This window comes from Pezoporus occidentalis, unplaced genomic scaffold, assembly GCF_034315485.1.
Source record: "Pezoporus occidentalis ecotype Australia unplaced genomic scaffold, CSIRO_AGI_Poc_V1 ctg20, whole genome shotgun sequence".
Classification (NCBI taxonomy): Eukaryota; Metazoa; Chordata; class Aves; order Psittaciformes; family Psittacidae; genus Pezoporus; species Pezoporus occidentalis.
The window spans coordinates 405,679-425,564 of record NW_026913856.1 but is presented as its reverse complement, the minus strand read 5'-3'; the positions used below and the strand labels follow the sequence as shown (position 1 = coordinate 425,564).

The following is a 19,886-nucleotide window of genomic DNA, read 5'->3' as shown; positions in this document are numbered from 1 at the left end:
TTCAGTTAATTTGACAATCCACATTAATATATATTGTATTTTAATCAGGATAGGCTCACATGCACATATGTGTTCATGTTCACATGCGCGAATATGTTCATCAGCAGTGAGAACATCACTGTAACATTCACATCAGGTGCGTGTTGCAATTGTCTTAAAAATAATTCAACCCCCCCTACAAGTACATCATCTATAGAAACATTGATTAAATCCTTGAATTACAACAGACCAGTCATAAGGCAAGTGTTCAGGTACTTGGTCCTTGAGGCTAAACTTTATTTCCACTAATTCCAAGTGGGGTTGGGGGTTGTTTTTTGTTTGGTTGGTTGTTGTCTTGTTTTGTGGGTTTTGTGGGGGGCTTTTTTGTTTGTTCGTTTGGTTTGGTTTTGGTTTGGTTTTGGTTTAGTTTTGGGTTTGTTTTGTTTTGTTTTGTTGTTGTTTTTTTTTCTGTTTGTTTTGTTTTGTTTGCTTGGGTTTTTTTCCCCCAAGAAAGAATATATTCATCTAAACATTGAGGATGAGCTTTTTGGTACAGTTTTAGTCAAAGTGAGGTTCACTGTTCAGAGCTATAATTGTACTGAGAACTGAAAGTAAACTGTGCAAGCTTTGTGGTTTTGTCACATATCAATTGGTCATGCTGGTGGCGTCTGCTCTTTATTACCACAGGCTTAATAGTTCAGTATTGAACTAAGTGAGCTTCTCTTGGGGTTACAAAGCATGATGTGACATCAAAAAAAGGTTTTCCTTCTTCATATCTCTTGTGAGAGGTTAACCTTCAAAGAAATATTATTGCCAAATAAAACACAGGAAATTTAACTAAATCTCTGTCTCTATCCTGAAGAACTGACTCAAACTGCTACTGTCAGATCTCTTCAGCTGTTAGTCAGGTAACTGTCAGCCTGTTGTGTCTCACTGCATTAGTTAATTGCTGCTCAAGGACTTTACAGCCTCCTGGCCTGCACTACAGCCCCATGCTAACAGGCAGTGGGGCATCTACTAGGGTTTGGCTGCTTTGAGTCTGTGCTATTGGATCCTCCCAGTGCTTTGGCTGAAGCTCTAGAACAACTTGAAAGAAAGTTGACTGGGAGCCAAGCAATTGTGGAGAGGAAGCAAAATTATTGTGATTTCTATTTGGGTTAAGCAAAGTTAAGCTGGCACTTCGCTTCTCTTTTAGGAAAAAAAAAAAAAAAAGTATTTTTTTGCCTTCTGGTGAGCTTATTTAAATTAGAAACAAGCCAGAAGGGGAAAATGTGATCAACAAGCAATGCTTAAAGAGAGCCTTAGGCAGCAGACAAGTGGATCGTAAAGTTTACTTCCCGTTTCTCCCTGCAGACATTTTGCAGCCAGTGCTACAGGGCCTTGCTCTAGAATAGGTTGGTTAATTCAGACTCTGACTTCCCTCTGATCAGCCAAGATGCTGCCTGTAGAAACTTCTTTCTGCAGCCTATGAAGTGCACTAGAAACACACACCTTGCTCTCAGGAGGGGGTTTCTGAGCTCCAGTGGAGCCATTAACATGCTCTTTTCTGTTCTTGTTAAGTGTGCTTTGCTTCGTGCTCTCCTAAATGGCCTTTGTTGCTTTGAGGTGGCTCTTGCATCACTCTTCATGCTTCACAGTTCTGTGGCTTTTTTCTTAAAAACGATAGCAGTTTCAGTGCGTTACCGATTAAATCTTTGATTTCGGACGTGCAGAACCATGGTTCGCCAGAAGATGTCATCTGAGCTTTGCAAGAGGTCGACCTGTGTTGTGAACCTCTTCTGTATTGTTTATGTGGTGTTTATAGCTTAAATTTCAGGTGCTGCTGAAAATTTGAGTTTCAAAACCCCACAAATCACCTACACACATCTTAAAAATTCTATGTGATTTATTAGTACTCCCGATTTTGGTACTGTGTCTTCCACACACAGCACTGAGGGAATTCTCTCGTGGCAAGACGTGCTTTCAGCTGGGGGCATATGTGGGTGATCCTACAGTGCTATAAAAAAGCTTTTTCCAGCAATACAGTACAGCACAGCAAATAACAAAACTTCTGGAGTGCTGGGTGATACAGAGCGATTGCTTTGTCCTCATTGTTAACACAGGTAAGTGATGTAACCTCCTCGTATAACAACTTTACCTTTTAATCCCAAAATTCAGCCTATGTTTGAGTCTCTGTTTCTAAGCCACTGTCTATGAAAATGAAATAATCAGACAGTACTGGCAACTCAACTGAAAGATTAGAATGATAGGTGGTAGTGGGGCAGAATAAAGCTGATGTGTTTGTGTTACAGAGCTGATCCTCCATGGACCTTCTTCACACATGGGCTTGGGTCAGGTTCTGATTTCAAACCCATCTGTTATATTTGCTAATCAAATCGTTGCTGATCTATTAAATGTGAAATGTAGTCATCTGGCTGGATTTTCAGAGAAACTAGGTCATGAATAAAATCTTCCAGGGTTGGGGCTCACATTGCATCAGTTTTTTCAGACAAAACAGAATTGTCATGTCTTGCTGTTCTCAAGCACATGTAAAGCAGATAAAAGCTCTGCATCCATCCCCTGTTCTGATGGTGCCATGCTTTAAGAAACAGTGGCTTTCCCTGCTGTGCTATCCCCTGTGAACTCCTATGGCATGCATGTAGGTCCTCTCTCTCACTTGCAGAGCTATGGTTTTAAGTACAACATAATTCTGTACTTTCCAGACGGTGATAATAGTAGAGAGTAAATCCTGAATGACACTGCTCCTTTTTAAAAAACCCGTGTCTAACAGTGCTGAAAAGGTTAGTTTATTTTTACTATGACTTTGCTTACAGCAAGCCCTGTGTCTTTGGAATCTTTGGCTACAGCACAGCAGATTGCAGTAGTGAATAGCCTGAAAGTTTCCTTGGTGACTTGATGCAGAAGAGAATGCAAAACCCTCTGTAAAACCAGCAAAAAACTATGTACCATTGCTGCCCTTTGACATCCATGTTACTAAAAGCAAAAGGGGTTTCAATTTCATTTTGACATTTTTCCATGTAGTTTTCCAACCACCCAACATAAAAGTAGGTGTACTCAGGTATCTTCATTCCCTTTTCTGGAGTGCAAGTTAATTTTCTATTCTATTTTTTCCAGTCAGGCTTTTAGAAGCATTCTAGTGTCGTTTTCAGTGAATGCTGGTAATAAATATTTCTACCTTATTCACCTGCCAACTCATCTTTTATTCATCCTGCTGATGAAAACAATCTCCCATGAAACTTCCATTGCCAAAAGAGTTCAAAAACTTACCAACTATGAAAGTAATGGATCCTTTAGCAGCTTAGTGTGAATATTCTATGACCTTGTTACATACTTTTGAAGTTAGGAATTGTGAAGTTCTGATGTTAAAGCAAGAGAAAGTATGGAACATGGTCAATGTAGCGACATTTGAACCTGTTCTTACTACAGGGTATTATGTTCTTATTGCAAAAATGCCAACATTGTACCAAAATAAAGACTTGGCTGTTCTTCTACCCTTCTAACTTCAGAGGTGTGGATTGGTGCAGCTGGACCTCAAGTCCTTAGTCAACAGATGCTGGTGCTCTTGCTTTATGGCAGTGGAACCACACATGGCTACTTGTGAAGTTTTGTGTCTTGGGAATTGGAGCTGAGAATAAATTAATTGGCAGTGTTTATTAATGGAAAAAAGGAAGCACCCACAATACTGACTCTCTTCTTTCCGTCTAGGGTAAGAGTATGTTTATGTAGGAGCTTGGCGAGATGGACAACACTACTCAGTGGCATCCAGCACAATCAAGCAGAAAATTCAGTGGAAATTTAGCTAAGTGGTAATTCTTTCTTTACACTTGAGTGGAAATTGCTAGTTTATGCAAGCTATTGACAGCATGATCTCAGCTTTAATTGCCATACCTCTTTATTTAGGAACTAGCACATAACTTTTCTGTAATTCAAAAAAATCTTCCTTCAGTTGTATTTTGCAAATATGTTTTGTAAAAACTGTAAATTGTTGCAGGATTCTACATATCTACATAAAAATTTAACAACATTACCAAATACATCCGAAACAGGCTTTGAACCAGACCAACTCATTTATGCAGCTTTATACATTCTATATAAATGTATCTAAAAACCATCATTTGGCCTACATATGAAAAGCAGGAACTGTAGGCAAACTACTGTCCTGGAGAGTCATGAGTACAAGGATCCTGCTACTTTAAGCATATGTGTGTGATATGAAGATGTGATTTTTATGTTTTGTGAAGAGAAAGGAGAAGTATGAATATGCATCCAGTTAAACTTCTATCTGAAAAAGTTCTTTATACTTGACTAGATGAAAGTTCAGCTGCTTCAAGAGCTCTCCCATGACCTTAATCAGAGGCATGACTGCATGTTTCTGACACGTTCCTCAGGAACACGTCAAAGTCTGTCTCTGATTTTCAAGATAGTGTTGAATTAAAACCAATCATGTCAATGATGTAGCATTGCCTCTGAAGTCAGATCTCTAGGGGCACTGGTCAATAGGAACATTATCCTCTGAGTTCTGGCAGTGGATTAAAATGGTAGAGTAGAAAATAAGCAAATGTCCACCTCTGAAAAATTATGGAACATCTGATTCAGTGGCCTGGAATAGGAAATACACTGTCATGTTTTCCTTGAGCTCAAGTAAGTTTTCACTACCATAACATCCTGGGACTCAGTCCAGAGGCAATTGACCTGTCCTTGAAAACTTGGAAGGAGCAGAGACTGTGAACCCCTGGACGTGTACATTCTAATTGCAAATGAGATGCAGTTTTAGATGTGCAATGCCATGGCTGATGATTACAGATCTGTGTTCTTATAGCTGTGCAGGAGTATTTTGTCTATTAGCTGATACAGTGTATTTTGTTTATTGCTGACCAGTTTTTGAACTTTGCTCTTTGTTTCTGTAGCAGAAATAGGTTAGATCAATAACCTATTAATAACCTATTCAAGCTCAAAGTTCTATTCATCCTCACTGTCCAAACAAGAGGTATTTCCATTGTTCATTATTATGTGCCATTTCCATTTCAACCCCAACCTCATAAATCATAAATGAGCTTGAAGTATTCATTTCCCTCTTTCAGCGCTACCTTCATCTAGTATTTGCTGACATGGCTTGTTACAACTTATTTTATAGCACAGTCAGGCCTTGTTTTCTGAACAGATGAATTCGTTGTTGGACAGGACTCTAAAAATAGACTTTAGGGGCCACCAAAATGAGAAATTCCAGCTCATTAGGATCTCATCTGGAACAATGTGATCTGGTATAGAGAAGTTTTGAGCTGATGAAACAAAAGCAAAGACCTAGCTAATTGGTTCTAAACCTTTACATTATGAAAGGGTTATTTTTGTATTTCTGTTAAGGGTGATAGAAACCATCTGGAAAAGAGATTAAAGGCAGCATACATTGGAAAGAAAGGAGAAAAACTAGGGTAGTTAAAGAAAATATATGAAATGTATACATTGGGTAAACAAATGACTTCTGGTATCTTCTGGTATTCTGAGCTACCTTCTTCAGATAAAAATTAAAATCTTGTCAACCTCCACTATCTGGTTCATATGTAAGAGGCAGATGTGTCTCCTCTACCAGCACTTGATGCTGAAGTGGTGAAGTTAATTTATGGGTGTGCAACTCTATTTCAATATCTCAAGTAGAATTACTAATGGAAAATGCGTGAATCCTCAAACTATCTAGTGTCATGGAAGACTGAAGGCTTACTGCCTCAGCCAGAAATATGTCCTCTGAGAACACTGACAGTAACTGTGTGCATGTTCTGCTCTGAGTGTCTGGCATACCGTGCCTTTTGGAAGCTGGAACTCTGGTGTTGGGACATGCATGAAGACTTTGCCCTAATTCTTCCCTCAGTGGCGGGCTTCAAACGTGGTTGGATGCCAAGCTAAGTCAGTTTGTTTTGTTATCATGAAATAACATCCTAACTAATGTCTTTGCTTCCTCCTTCCTTACTGAGGAGCAAAGTACACTAGGTAGGAGAAGACGCTATGTGAGACACACTAAGTAACTTCGAAGTAGCTGTGGACAGTTTTTCTAGGATATTTGTTCTAGATATTTATTTATTTCACTATTTTCTACAGTTCTCCCAGGACACATTAATTTTAGATTTTTTTACTGTGTACTGAAACCAGTTGAGTTCATGTGTTGCCTCTAGAACCAACAGTTTATCACAGAAATTAATGGCATTATTTTCTTAATAACTTACATGTTTAAAATTATTGTGCTTTAAATAAGAAGCCTGTGAAATATAATGTTAGTGGATTAAATATAATAACACACATCCTTAAAAAGTATATACTGTGCTCACTGTCTCTAATCTAAGCTGCCAATCACCATTAGTTCATAATTTGATGTATTGATGTTGACCTGCCTCATTAGTTACCAGCAGTCGATATTGGGCTACCATTTGACTCATCCTGTGTTTAACTGCATACTGATGGATGAGTGGACTGTTTGAGATATAATAAGAAACTGCTTACAGATGTTGTTGTGTTGAACTAGGCCCTTTCACTTTGTGAACAAGCCTTGCTGACAAGTGTGATGCTGCACGGTCTAGGTGAAAGCACAGCTCTTTCCCAATGCATTACCAGAAGGCCTGTGCCCTTGTGAGTTGGCTAATCTCAAAGCCACACCAAAACAACTTGGTGCACATGAGACAAACACCAAGGGTAGCACTAACTATCTCTGGTCATGCAGTCGTTAACAGGGACAAGCTAGTGAGCCAATTTTAAGAAACTGTTATGTTTCATAGTCTTAAATCTTTTAGAAATGATGATTCACAACCTTTATTCATTAATGGGCATCTGATTCATAGCTGGTTACAGTGGAAATAGATTGTTATACTGTGGGATAATTGTTCATACTCCTTTGTAGAGACTGCAATTATTTCTATTATTGATGTCTACTTGGAGAATTTATAGCTTGTCTGTAAAAACCTATAACCTGTTAAGCTACAGCATTAGAGCACTCTCTAGATGAAGTGATTTAAAGTGGTCATTTTTAATTTATGAAAAGGTTTTCCTTAAAGATAAAGAAAAGGTTTCAAAGCATTCACAGCCTTTTCAGTAGCATATAGAACTATAGCTTTTATTTAAAAATAAAAAATTCAATAATTTTGTGTTCATTTAGATAAATGGAAAGGTTTTGTAGTCCCACATTTCAGCTTCACACACTAATTTTCACTCTATAAAAATCAGAATATTTGGAGGTAATCAACAAATTTTACAGGAAAATAAACCCTGTAATTATTTTTATTTTCCTCAGGGAAGGGATGAAAACTCTCAATTTCTATGAAAAAGCAATTCAGAACTTCCCTCAGCACTTTTTAAAGTTAGATGACTTATTCAGGGCCAGCTTAGATGAAATGAAGTATTAATTTATGAAGTTTCACAGTCTATAACTTAAGACCAGATTGAATCATGACAACACAATGCCATTAGTCTTTAAGGCCACGTTTGTTCCTTCTTACTTTGTGAAGAGCCTTGCTGCTTGTGCCCTAATTGGGTATGAAATGTGCTGCTTCCTTCCTGCACAGGAGAAGTTTGGTTCATTCCATATGGAAAGGTTGCTCACTTCAAATCCCTTTACGAATGGTCCCTAGTAGGTAATAGTGAGGGGGTTTGTGGGGAGACTGTTGTGGGGTTTTATGTGTTAGTGCCCATTTTACTGAATTGCCTGAGAATTCCAGGGGTCCGGCATAATGCTGAGAGAGCTGAGCTGATGAGTGGTGTCAGATTGTGAATGTTCTTCATCATCTCAAGCTTAGAGAAGCTGACTCAATTTGGGAAATTTTTATTCATAATAAGAAAACTGATAGTAAAAGCAAATCTGACATTTAGCACTTGTTATTCCCATAATTTGGTCCAAAATGCATTGTTAACTTTCAGGTAGTCTTTGGCAAGCAGGAACTATCAGTTCTCCTTTACTGAACAAACCTCTTTTGGAGACTGTGACTGCTGAGACAGATCTTAGCAATTTTGCAGAAGTCACTCTGTTCTTAGCTGATGGAATTTATACCAATGATACTGTGAAGTATTTATCTAAGAACAGATTTGTCCTGGTCACTAGGGCAGAAAGCTTTCCCTGTTGATATGAAATGATTGTTAGAAATTACTGTTTCTTCTTAGTTGCAATGTGTCGGAAGTGGGTGAAAAAACAATGTTAAAACATGGAATTTTTGTGGGTAAAAGTAAATCCATTATAAGCTTTCAGATACCGTGTCTTCAGGATGCACTTCTGTCCAAAGGCCATACAGTCAAGCTTAAAAAGTAGGTTATTCCCATCCTATTGTTGTAACCCTTAATACATAGTTACTTTAGCAGTAACTATGCCAGTAACTATGCAGTTACATCTTTCTAACTTTTTTCTCACAATCTTTTCTGCATTTCTTTTTATTTTATGTAAATACAGCTAATTGATATGAGATATTTCACCTTTCATTATTGTCTTCTGAAACAGTAATTGCTGTCAAGATGAAAGTGTTAGGAGGGTAGGAAAGAAAACAGGCTCATCTCTATTTATAAATATATATATATGTATTTTAAGCTATCTTTTATTGTTTGTCTTTGAATTGAGGCATTGTTTTCTCTGAGGACTCTGAAATGTTTACCGAAAAAGTTAGAGGGTAACGGGAGCAGTGAGTAGAACAAGACTGTTTTCTACCACACTTTAGACTGACCAAAAAGAACTGTTCTTATGTTTGTGTCCAGCTGGAACACACAGAATGTGAAGATCCCTGGTTTTAATTTGTACTTTACAGATGCTTTGGCAGTAAGCACAGCTTTGCTCCAATACTCTTAATATCAGACACCATTTACCAGCTGCTTTATTTCTGTGTTCTTTTATGGAGTGTTTCAGCTTCTTAGAGGGAGCACAACAGGATTAATGAGATAATCTTATCTTTTACAAGGTATTGGCAATGGCAAAGTAATAAGATGTACTAATAGTGCCTGTAACCTAATGTACAAATGATTTTAAACCTTAATTCTATAATAGGTTTTGGGTTGTTCTCATTATATTTAACTCAAAACTCAGTTTCAAATCAACAGGTGTCCAGAAAAAGTCAGGGAAAGGGAACAAACAGAAGATAATTTGTTTACAGTTCAGAAGGTATGTTTCAGTTAAAACCACAACTGGATGCATACAAACTTGTACTGATACAAAAAGGAACCATGTAAGTTATGGGTAGAGTCTCTAGGCTCTATGTGCTAATCAAAGGAAGAAAGCTGCACTGTCTGGGAACAAATGCATCTTTCCAGGTTTTAGCTTCAGGAAACAAGCAGGTTGCTTTGCCTCACAGCTCAGAGCATTTGGGCAAGAGAACTTGTTTGAAATGTGATGCTGAGCATTGTTTGCTTTACAGTAAAAATATCACAGCTCTTCCAGAAAAGAAGCGGTAAATCTACTACTACTGTTGAAATCTGGATGTAAGAGGAGCAGAGTTACTGTATTCAGAGATGTTTGTTACCAAGAAAAGCTAAAAATATTCTGGGTTTGCACCCTTTGCTGACAGTGTATAGGGCTTTATCTGCAGGACTTCTCTTGGCTGTTAGCAAGGGAAAACAAGGAAGGAGCCTTAATGAGAACTTTAACCAAAAATGTGTTTCTAGTGCATCTAATTTTTTTAGTACAGATTCTTTAGACTTTTATAGTACAGATACTTTCTGACTAAGGAAATACTTTAAACTGGGGAAGTTCACTGTGATTCCAGTCCTTATCTTGTGTGTTTAGAAATCTGCTAATCTCAACTGCATCCATGTCTGCTGAGAAGTCTATTTATGTCTGTTTCTGGAAAGGGAGGGTTTTTCTTCTGTGAGCTGAGAAAAGGTGAATGTCTTAAAGAGACCCCACCCACCTCTGACTGACAGCTGGTGTGCATATTACACAGATGACAAGAACTATTCAGCTCTCGGTAAACCGCCGAGCTATCTGCCTCTCACCAAATGGTAATTACACAAATGTCTGTGTCCGTCAAGTGTTCATGTTGGGATTGTAGAGCATTTGACTCAATGCTAGATGTGTACTTTATCTGGCCTGCTGTCAGCAGAGTCCTCATTTCCACCTAGCACATCAAACTGGGGATGAGAAAAGCCTCCCTAAGGATTATGTGCTTGACAATTTGCATGGGACAGTGGTGCTCGCATTTGACATCAAGGGTTTTAAAAAAATCTTAGAAGTAAACCAACAACATTTCTGGATAAAAACAGTCTAATATTGTCCTATGGTCTTTATAATTGATAGTTGTTTTGATTCTTCACCTTTAAAGACTAAATTACAAGGAGATTTCAGACATTAATTATGAGTTGCCTGTAGTTTGCATAATGGCATTCCCCCTTTTTGGCATTATTTCAGGCTTGAAATGAATTCAGAACAATTCCCCTCTACCTGGTAACATGCTGTCAACTGCAAGCTGTGTGCGTTGTTCTAATATTCTTACTGCTTATCTAACTCAGGCTGAGTAATGTAATCATAAACCTTATGTGTTTAAGATACGCAAATAGTGTTTCTAGTTAAAAACAGACAACCAAGCCAGTAGAAAAAGAAAAGAATTAAGGCTTTGACCTGTTGTTTGGGGATCAGTCTGGAAAATCCTTGGTATCACTGATCCACACAAGTGTAATGTGCAGCAGGTTATAACATCCTTTAAAGTGAGCATGTAGGCAGGTAAGCCAATAGTAAGATGAGTAGTTGTCTGAACTGAGTTTGTTTACAAAGTATATTACTGCACATCAACGGTAGGCATTGCCTGCTGGCTATTTTGCTATGGACAGTTCTACAATTAAAGGTGTTGTGCAGTGGAATACAACACCATTCACTGAATAATATATATACTAAACAAGTGACCAGCTCTGACTCCAAAGACAGCAAACAGTTACTGGAGTGCAATGCTGCTGCTTAGTTAAAAAAACTGTTGTTGGGACCTTTGTATAGTGCTGTGTTGGTATGACTGCTTGACTTTGTTTCTGGACAGAGCTTGCTGAAGGAGGTCTGCACCACCTTTCATTTTAAGGGGAAGGCAAAAAACTGTTTCTAATGCATCTGTTTCTTAGTACAGATTCTTTAGGGGAAGGCATCTTTTCAGCTGAGAGCGTCCTTGTCCATATGTATTGATTTTTCTTTTGGAAGTGTTTGCACACAGGAGGTAGTGAAAAATGGTAAGAAGTAATATTTCCTTACCCTGGCTTAGTGGTCATACTGTAGACAAGCCTCTTAGTCACTCCTCAGTCTGTCCTAGAAGAGCTCAACAAGACAGTTTTATCATACTTAAATTTTATAACTTTCAGATTTTATAAAAATGAGAGAGATCTGGTGTATGATAATGCAGCTCCTTTCTGATAATGACTGCATCTCTCAAGCTGTAATACTTAGTAGTATTTTAGCTTTTTTCTAATAGGTGTCAGAATTAAAAATCACTGTTACATTTCTAAGGTAAAGGAAGGGAACATTTTCCTACATAAAAGCAGCTAATTATTTTACTATATATTTTTCTGATGTCAGTATTCTGGTGGACAAGGTAAGTTATGACTCTTTATTAATTTTATTTGAGCCTGTTTTGTGTTGTTTTCTCAAATAAAGCAGTCTGGCAGATAAGGTATGAGAAAATGCATGTTCTTCCATGGGCTGTTTCCTGTAGTCAGACCTGGCTGTGGATACCTGAAAAAGGCCAAGAAGATATTGCTAAAGCATAGGTATATAGACATAAGCATTGTATGACAGCTTTTAGAAATAAACCTCACTTTTTTCACTTGCATCATCTAAAAGCATAGTAACTTGTCAATCCTTTTGTTTTCTTTTGTTCTTTTCATTTTAGTGTTTATAAGGAAAGCTTTCCATGGGAGCTTGTAGTCTCTCTTGCAGCATCTGAAATGGTCAAATGCTAAAGGAGAGGGATATTATGTACAGGGGGAGAAGAACAATTTACTAGTTGGATAAACATTAATGAATAAATTCATTAGCATGCCTTAGAGAGGAAAGTCTAAGGGACTGAATTTTTACTTAATGACTAGTGGATATCAACATCAGTGAGCAACTAAGCTAGATAGGTCTGTATTCAGCTGTAGCAATTGCTGCCCCGGCTTTGAATCTAATCTGGTCAGCTTTCAATCCTTTCAAAGTAATTGTGAAATGAATTGCCTTCAGTAGTCTTAAAAAGTGTACCTTGAGTATGCCATGCTAAAATAGGACAAGTTGGAATCATCCTACTTGCAGGCTTAAGCAGCCTTAATGCACTGGTATTTAGGACCATATTTATTTGCAGAAGAAATAAGTCTCTATTCACAGATTTCTTGTGAAATTATCTTTTAAAATTATTTCAAATATTGATAAAGTGCCCATGCACTGATTCCCCCTCCCCTCCCCTCCCCCCCCCCCATACTTTTATTACATAGATTTGCTGTTAAGTCACATTGACGAAAAAGGGAGCAGGAGCAAGAAACTTCAATGGAAATAAAGCATTAAAAGGAGATCTGGGGATCTGTTCCATTTTTTTTTTTTTGGATGATGGGCCATGGATTTGTTTTTATCTTCCCACTATTTATCTGGCCTGAATGATGCATAGGGACTTCTCTCTTCTAGTACAAGGGCTAGAGGCTGAACTGCAGGCATGAAAGAGTAGCAAACCATACCAGTAACTTGCACTACAGCTGAGTCTGAAGGCAAGATGAAAGCAAATCTTCAGTCCCATAGAACTGAAGCAGTGCTGAAATGGGACCTCATAAAACTTGGAATTTCTGACACAATTTAAAAAAGTGTTTGTTGGAAATCACCAGGTTTGGCAACCAACAGGTTTTAACAACAAAGGAACTACCGTAAGGCTGATGAGGGTCTTTGCCAGCTGAATTCATGGCCTTGGAGATTTTCAATCCTCTCTGGGTAATCTCTTACTTTTGTTAACCACCCTTGCTGTAAAGAATATTTGTCTTATGCCTTTCCCTTGTTGCAACCTGTGACTGCTGCTTTTTATGCTTTTGTGGCATTCCTTTGGATATAGTCTGTCACCATCTTCTGTATAAGCCCCACCTTTAGACAGCAGAAGACAACTCTTAAATTCCCTTATGGCCTTCTTTTCTCCAAGCTGAACAAACTCCATTCCATCACCCTCTTCTTACACATTATGTGTTCAAGGCCCAAAACTGGACACAATATGCCAGATATGGCTCCTCACACAGCTTCTTCTCTCTCTTCAAGTTGTCCTTCCACAGTGTCTACTTGTTTCTATCTCCCTGTATTATGTTTTCCTAGGTAAAAGTTGATAGTCTGGGCCTGTATTTAGTCAGCTGCAAATGACACCATTATCATGAAAATGGTAATGATTGTTTGAAAAATCCTACCAGTGATATTAAGATTTATAAGGATGGGAAAATTAAATTACCTTCCAGATTCTGTATGTACTGTGGTAAACTAGGTCTAATTTGTGAAGCATTTTTTAAGCTACAGAACATTTAGTAGCAATACACATTTCCCTGAGATTTGGCTCTGAGTACAATAGTAAATATCAGAAACACAATTCACTATAATGTTGATAGCAATGACAAAATTGGGTGGTGCTGCCAAAATGTTACTGTTCTGTTATGTAGTTGTACTGAATGATGTGAGGTAAAATAACAGGAGCTCTGCCTACACACTAGCTTCTGGCGCTGTTTATGGCTGGTAAAGTTGTGTTAGTGGGAAATCATGACTTGAAAAAAAAATGTTTGGATAAGCACATCTTCAATCTGCACTATGAATAAATAGCGAGCTTCTATCTGCCAGAGGGTGAATTTGGCATCTGCCATTAGTACCACATTTTCTTATTAAAATAAATAAATATATAACTTTTCTCCAGGTCATTAAATGAGGAAATGTATCAGAGTCATCCTATGGTTACATTTCACTTCTAGTTAATTCAATTAAAATTATTTTCAGTATCAGACCATCAGACATCTTAGAACTTCTTGAAGTGACAAGTCCTTAATACCCCTGCAATGATTTGGAGAACCTCACAGGATAACTCAGTCTCTATTTTCTAGGTCAGCTGTTCCTTTAGTGAGTACAAGTAGCCAGTAGAATAAACATATTCCCCTATCTCTAAGAAAAAACACAAGTCCTCTGACAGCACCTGAGCTATGTGCAAAAGTAGTCATGCAGGCTAAAGATCATCAAAGTTTCTCCAAGCCTCTGTGCCAAAAATAGCAAATGTTTGGTATCTTAAATCAAAGGGTTGCTATAAAAAGATGCTTCTAAGCCTGTGGAGTATCCATGTCATTCGACAGGATGGTTTATTTTTGGCATGAGCGTTGACACAGTCACTTACAATCAAGGCAGATAGAAAGTCACTGAACCGTGAGCTCTAGGAGCAACGTTGCACAAAGAGCACTGTGACTCTCACGTGAGGAAAGCCAGGGAACATCACTGTCTGTGAGCTGTGTATCTTAGAGGAGAAATTACAATTATATAACACAGAACTGTATCGTTGTTGCTGTAGTCTTCTAAGATCTGTGCTTCCCAAAACAGCTCAAAGGCCCTGCATGTGGTGACCCTTTCTGTAGGCTAAAAGGGAAAGATGCTGCATTGTTTATCAGTCAGCAGCGGCTGTTTAAGTGTCAGAAGACATGTTCATTACCCAAGAGGAGAGCTGGAAGGCTCTCTGTTATCACAGCCCTTTTTGACCCCCATACTTGAACTCTGGGACAGTTGTTTTTTTTTGATAGTTGAAGTAGAAAGCTCTGTTTCCAAAAAAAGTTGCCCACTTTTCTGCTCCTCAGTACTATTGTATTTGAGGGCTTTGCAATCTTACCCTCAAGAACCCCTGCAAATATTTTTCAGGCACATACAAGCCAATAACTTGTTCAAGGTCGCAGAAGAAATCCCTCATGGTGCAGGATGTGAAAGCAGATTTCCTAAGCGTGTCTGTCTCCTGCAGGACTGTCAGCGTCTGACAAAGGGTATCCTTTGGTAGAAGATTTTCTTCTGGCAGACAGGCCGAGTCAATTTATTTTACTGGACTTCTGTAGTGCAGTTGTACCCAAATGCCACCTTTTGGCCAGCACATGCTGCAAATGGCAAGATGCCATACCAGTGTGCTGGGGAAAAAGACCAAATGCTGCAAGAGAGCAGATTGCAGGCTGGCAGCTCAGACAGCAGTTCTTCCTGAGCACTGCTGCTTGCTGTGCTGCCTGGCAGAGTGTGCCTTGTAGGAAAGGACTTGTGGTGATCCCCAGTCCCTAATTTGCACAGGTGTAGTATGAGTTAGGATCTACACCTTAGTCCTTTTCTTCTTAATTGAAATTAATGAATTATCCAGCTTCAAATTCCAATTTCTTGCTGAGGCTAAGAAATGGCAAAACCCAGCTGATGTTGTTACAACAAATTCTTGGTCTTGCATATTAGCTGTATATATTCTGCTTTCAGGATACATAGTTGAATATAGTATTTGCGAAGTTTCATGACTTAATTTTATACACATTCTTGGGATCTCAGAGAGATTTGAGTCTTCTCATTAATTTACTGAGGCTATTTTCAGCTTCTGCAGGTAGTAATAAGTAACTCTGCTCCTGCTCTTTTTTTAATCTTCATAAGTTTTTTAAAAAGACTCTTTCCTAAAATAAGGCTTTCCCTGCTCCCATGTTTTTCCACTGGATACAGCATTCTGTGTCATTCAATGCATCTTTTCCGGACGCATGGTTTGATCTGGCAGCAGAAGTTGAAGAGCCTCCTGTTGATTACACAGACTGCCTGGGGGTCCTGCAAAGATCTTCAGTGGTTGGTCATGTTCAAGTTTCACCTCACTGTTTCTGGCAACAAGCCCATCATGCACAGACATTGTTGACAGGATGGAGGCTAAGGAAAACGTCAGAAAAATGTCAAGAAATGAAGCATGTGTATGACTTCCCTCTTTCCCGCAGATTATTAGAAGTAGAGGCATAGCTCTATGATCGAGTCCTGTCTTTCTGTAGGGTTCTGTTTCCATTTACAGCCACAATTCTATTGCTTCTGTTCCTCCAGGTTACATAAAATCCTTTTTAAACACTGGAAACATTTGCATCTGGTCCTTGCGTATATTACTCTGTGCTTGCCTCCAGTCTTGATGTTATCATCTTCAAAATTACATTAAAAGCTCAGTTTTTTTCCTTACAAAATGATTAAACAGACTAAAATGTATCTTAGTAGTGTGAATACAGCCTAATTCTAGTGCAAATGTGAAGTACCTGTACCGAAGTTAGTGACTTAAATGAATTAAAAATCAATTTACTCAAAGCAAAATTAGACAAATTTTCTGTTACAGGTTGGTAACAAATCTCCTTCTGCAGAAACACTGAAAAAAAATAAGCTTAAACCCAATACCATTAATTTGCCCCTGAATTCTTGTAAAATGAAAGCCCTGCCAAGTTTCCAGGGAATGTGTTTGATAAGGACTGGGCATTGCTGTGACCTTACTAAATGCTCTCCTAGTGTGGGAATATATCTTACACACTGTGCCCAGTAAGAATAGTAACATTGCTAACTTTGCAACAGATAGCTAAAACCAGACTACTTCACACTTTGTGTAAATTATTCCAGTATCTATGTGGATGATGTGCAAAAACTAACATGTGAGACCCAAGGTTTGATTTAAAACTGAAAGGGTATGAGAAGAGAGAGCTCAAATGATGACTTGGGTAATTAAAACTGTCTAATCTGGCTCCTTTCTGATTCTAGAGTTACGCATGAAGGTTTACATTGCGATTCACCCCATTAATGATGAATAATTGGATAGACAACTGTGGAGCTCACATCACCTTCTTTCCATGGTTTGTTGATGGAAAAATAGCACTTCAGTGGTTGAAATTCGAGTGACATGAGAAGTATAGGTGATATCACTAATGCTCTTCCACAGCACACTGGGGTCCAGAGATACCCCCCTCTCTTCTCTCCCTTCTTCCTATTTATTTTATGTTTTTAAGGGACTGAAACGCTGCAGAATCTGATACATAGGTAGAGGCCTGAATGCTGTGTTAACAAAGGCAACAGCATTATTACTTTGTTGACCTCCAGTTTCTAAGGGACTTTTGAAGGTAAGCTATTTAATTCTGGTTGAATAAACTCTGCTTTGTAACACATTAAACGCACTCCATAAAACTGCACAGTTAAGCCTAGGTATACTGCTCATTTAATCTATTTTTGAAGAAAACTTTGCAGACTTTCTCTATAGGTGTATTTTATTGTTATGTTCAATTTATAACAGGGCTTGGCAATTGTGTAGTAAACTAAAACATATATTGAAAGAGTACAGTGTGTTTTGGGATTGATTAGCTAGCCAGCACACCAGTTACCAGAGTTTAGAGTGAATCTGCTGTCTAAAATAGACTGGGACATCCAATCAATACATCCATTTTTCAAAACAGGGCAAGACTGTGAAGTCTGACAGAATGCACTGGCATGGAAGTGGTCCGTGCTGTTTGTATTTTTGAATAGTGTTAACACAAAGCTATGTATTTATTTGATGTTTCAATGAAAACCTGCTATGACTTGGTGATAATAAACTTTGTAATAACTTTATGAGTCTTCTTTGTTTAGCCATATTTTCAGAATGGCTATTACTGAGTCTGACTTTCAGAAATTCCTGTTCCATGCTTTAGGAGGGGTAACTCCTTTGAAAATTTAGAATAAACTTTGCCAGTTGGCCTATTTCAAAGTGTAAGACTACTTTAAGTTCACATGACGTATGAGGTGGGAGAAACTAAATAGATGCAGGTGTTTACAGTGTATTTGCACTCTATGTTCAATGATATATGTATTTTACTTCTATATCTGCGTGGCCTTCTGCTATGTTGTTTTTCTTAAATGTCTCTGAATATTTCCAGTTCCAATACTTATTTGTATTGGGAAATAATTTATTATTTGGCATTCTCAACATGAAAATTTAAGAAATTCATAATGTTTGCATCAAAAACCAAACTTTCACTGAAAGCTTCTATCCCATGTCTGAATGGATAGAAAAATACTGTATTCTGTCACAATTTTGAGAAGAAATTGACATTAAACTGTTAGAATTCAGATATTCTTGTCATACATTCCTTCATATTTTCTAAAATATATACTCTCTGAAACATCATAAAAATTTCACTTTTCAGCCAAGTGAACTATCTACCTTGGCTTTTCAGGCTTTTTCTATGCGATTACTGTTTCGTTTTTTTAAAAGATGAAGTTAATCAAAATGATTTGGCAAACAAAATCAAATGAATTGTAACTACCCTTTATTACCATGCTGTATCTTTCCAAATTTATCCCAGCTTTTCTGCAAGATGCTCATTTTGCTAACAATGAGATTTTAAAAATATTGCTTTATGCACTCTGTGCTCTGCAGATCTAATTTTCAACTAGAGTCTGCAGTGTTCTGGGAATCCTTGCATAATCTGGAATGTGCTATAAATAGAACATGCACTCAAAGGAAGGAAAGCGTGACTTATTTTGTAACTATATGCTTGCCACAGATCCAGCTTTCATCCAAAGTCAAATTGCTCTTGTCAGGGCTGCCAAGTTGTCAGTTAGGCAGAGAAATTTCCTGCAATGTGCAAGGTGACTTTTCAGACTAAAGGGAGTGGGGGAGGAAGGAGGTTTCCCTTCTGCTGAGTAACTGGTTTCAGTCCTTTTACTAGGCTGTTTATATCTTCAGTTGAAGATACTCACCCACAGTGAGATCAGACTGACTGTTCAAGAAGGTCTATGAGACACTGAGTTATGGTCTGTATTGGGTCCCTGTTGGTACCAGCAGATCTACTACTGAAAAGAGCTGAACATTTGCAACACGAAGTAATGAGGACATAAGTGAGAAATTGTACCTTCATCCCATTTCTGTTTGCCATTCACAGCTGCTGATCTGACAGAAGAGGTGGTTAGGTCTTCCACAGGAAGAAGCCATATGGAGACCACTGCAGCCCTCTTAAGACACTAGCTCTTAACAGGAGGTGCAGCTTGCAGTAAAGGGACTTCATTCCAGGAAGAGAGAGAAAACAGCAATGCAAGAATCAGTGTCTGAGTTCAGATTTCTGTCTGGTTGATTGCTTGCTTACTTGTGTGCCAATGTTTGAAGGGCACTCTGGAGGAAGAAGGTGGCTCTTACTCACTTTCTCAAATCTGTGATCTTACCATGTTTTGTGTCTTCCTTAGGTCTGTTCCTTTGAATCTTTCTGAATCCAGATGAACAACGTGATTTTGCTGTAACTATGGAAAGCTCTGAAATACATACCTATTTTGTGTCTTTCTACTCACTCTGTCTGTGAAAATCTATTCCTTCTTCTAATTGTATTCTGTGAATGCTCCTCAGTCAGGTCATCAAATAATTGCAACGACTCCATTCCCAATAAGCTGAAATGAAAAAATCAGTCTGTCTTATCCAATTTCCCCAAAACTCCAATATATCAAACTACCTAATCTTAAACACTGCAGAAATATTAATAAAATTGGAGGATGATAAAGAGATGGAAAAGCAGAAACTCATTCCTGTACCTTGGATTTCTGCGTATGTCACTGAAATGATTGAATTTTGAAATGGAGAAAAAGCAGATGGTGGTAATTTAGGGTTTCTGTCATCCTCATTGAATAAGGTAAAATGTTACTTTGTAGCTAAACCACTCCTACAAAACAGCCACTCTTGATGACTTAAGAAGTAATGGTGAGATCATCACAGCAGAGGGAATCCTCATGAGCCTGAAATTCACATTGCAGCTCCAGTGGACCCCTCTTCTTTCCTGCCAGGAAAATTTTGTGTGGCTACACCACTTGTCTTAACAATTTCTATTTATAATAACCCTCTTGGGTTTACTGACAGTTGGCATTACTGAAAGCAAACTTTACCCTACTGCACCCTGTGCTTGGGTGCACTTGGGCAATGTCCCACTCCAGAGTGAAGACCTTTTCTGTAAAGCTGCTCAGATGTGAG

The 19,886-nt window shown here is 38.2% G+C and overlaps 1 long non-coding RNA gene across 1 annotated transcript; it reads right to left on the bottom strand.

Moving 5' to 3' along the window:
- Positions 1-11,244: 11,244 nt before the first annotated feature.
- On the bottom strand, positions 11,245-19,595 carry LOC134163421 (uncharacterized). The gene is made up of 3 exons (XR_009964732.1): positions 19,454-19,595; positions 19,217-19,312; positions 11,245-11,641 (listed from the first exon to the last, which is right to left on the bottom strand). It is a non-coding gene; the product is annotated as an uncharacterized LOC134163421 (long non-coding RNA).
- Positions 19,596-19,886: the final 291 nt, after the last annotated feature.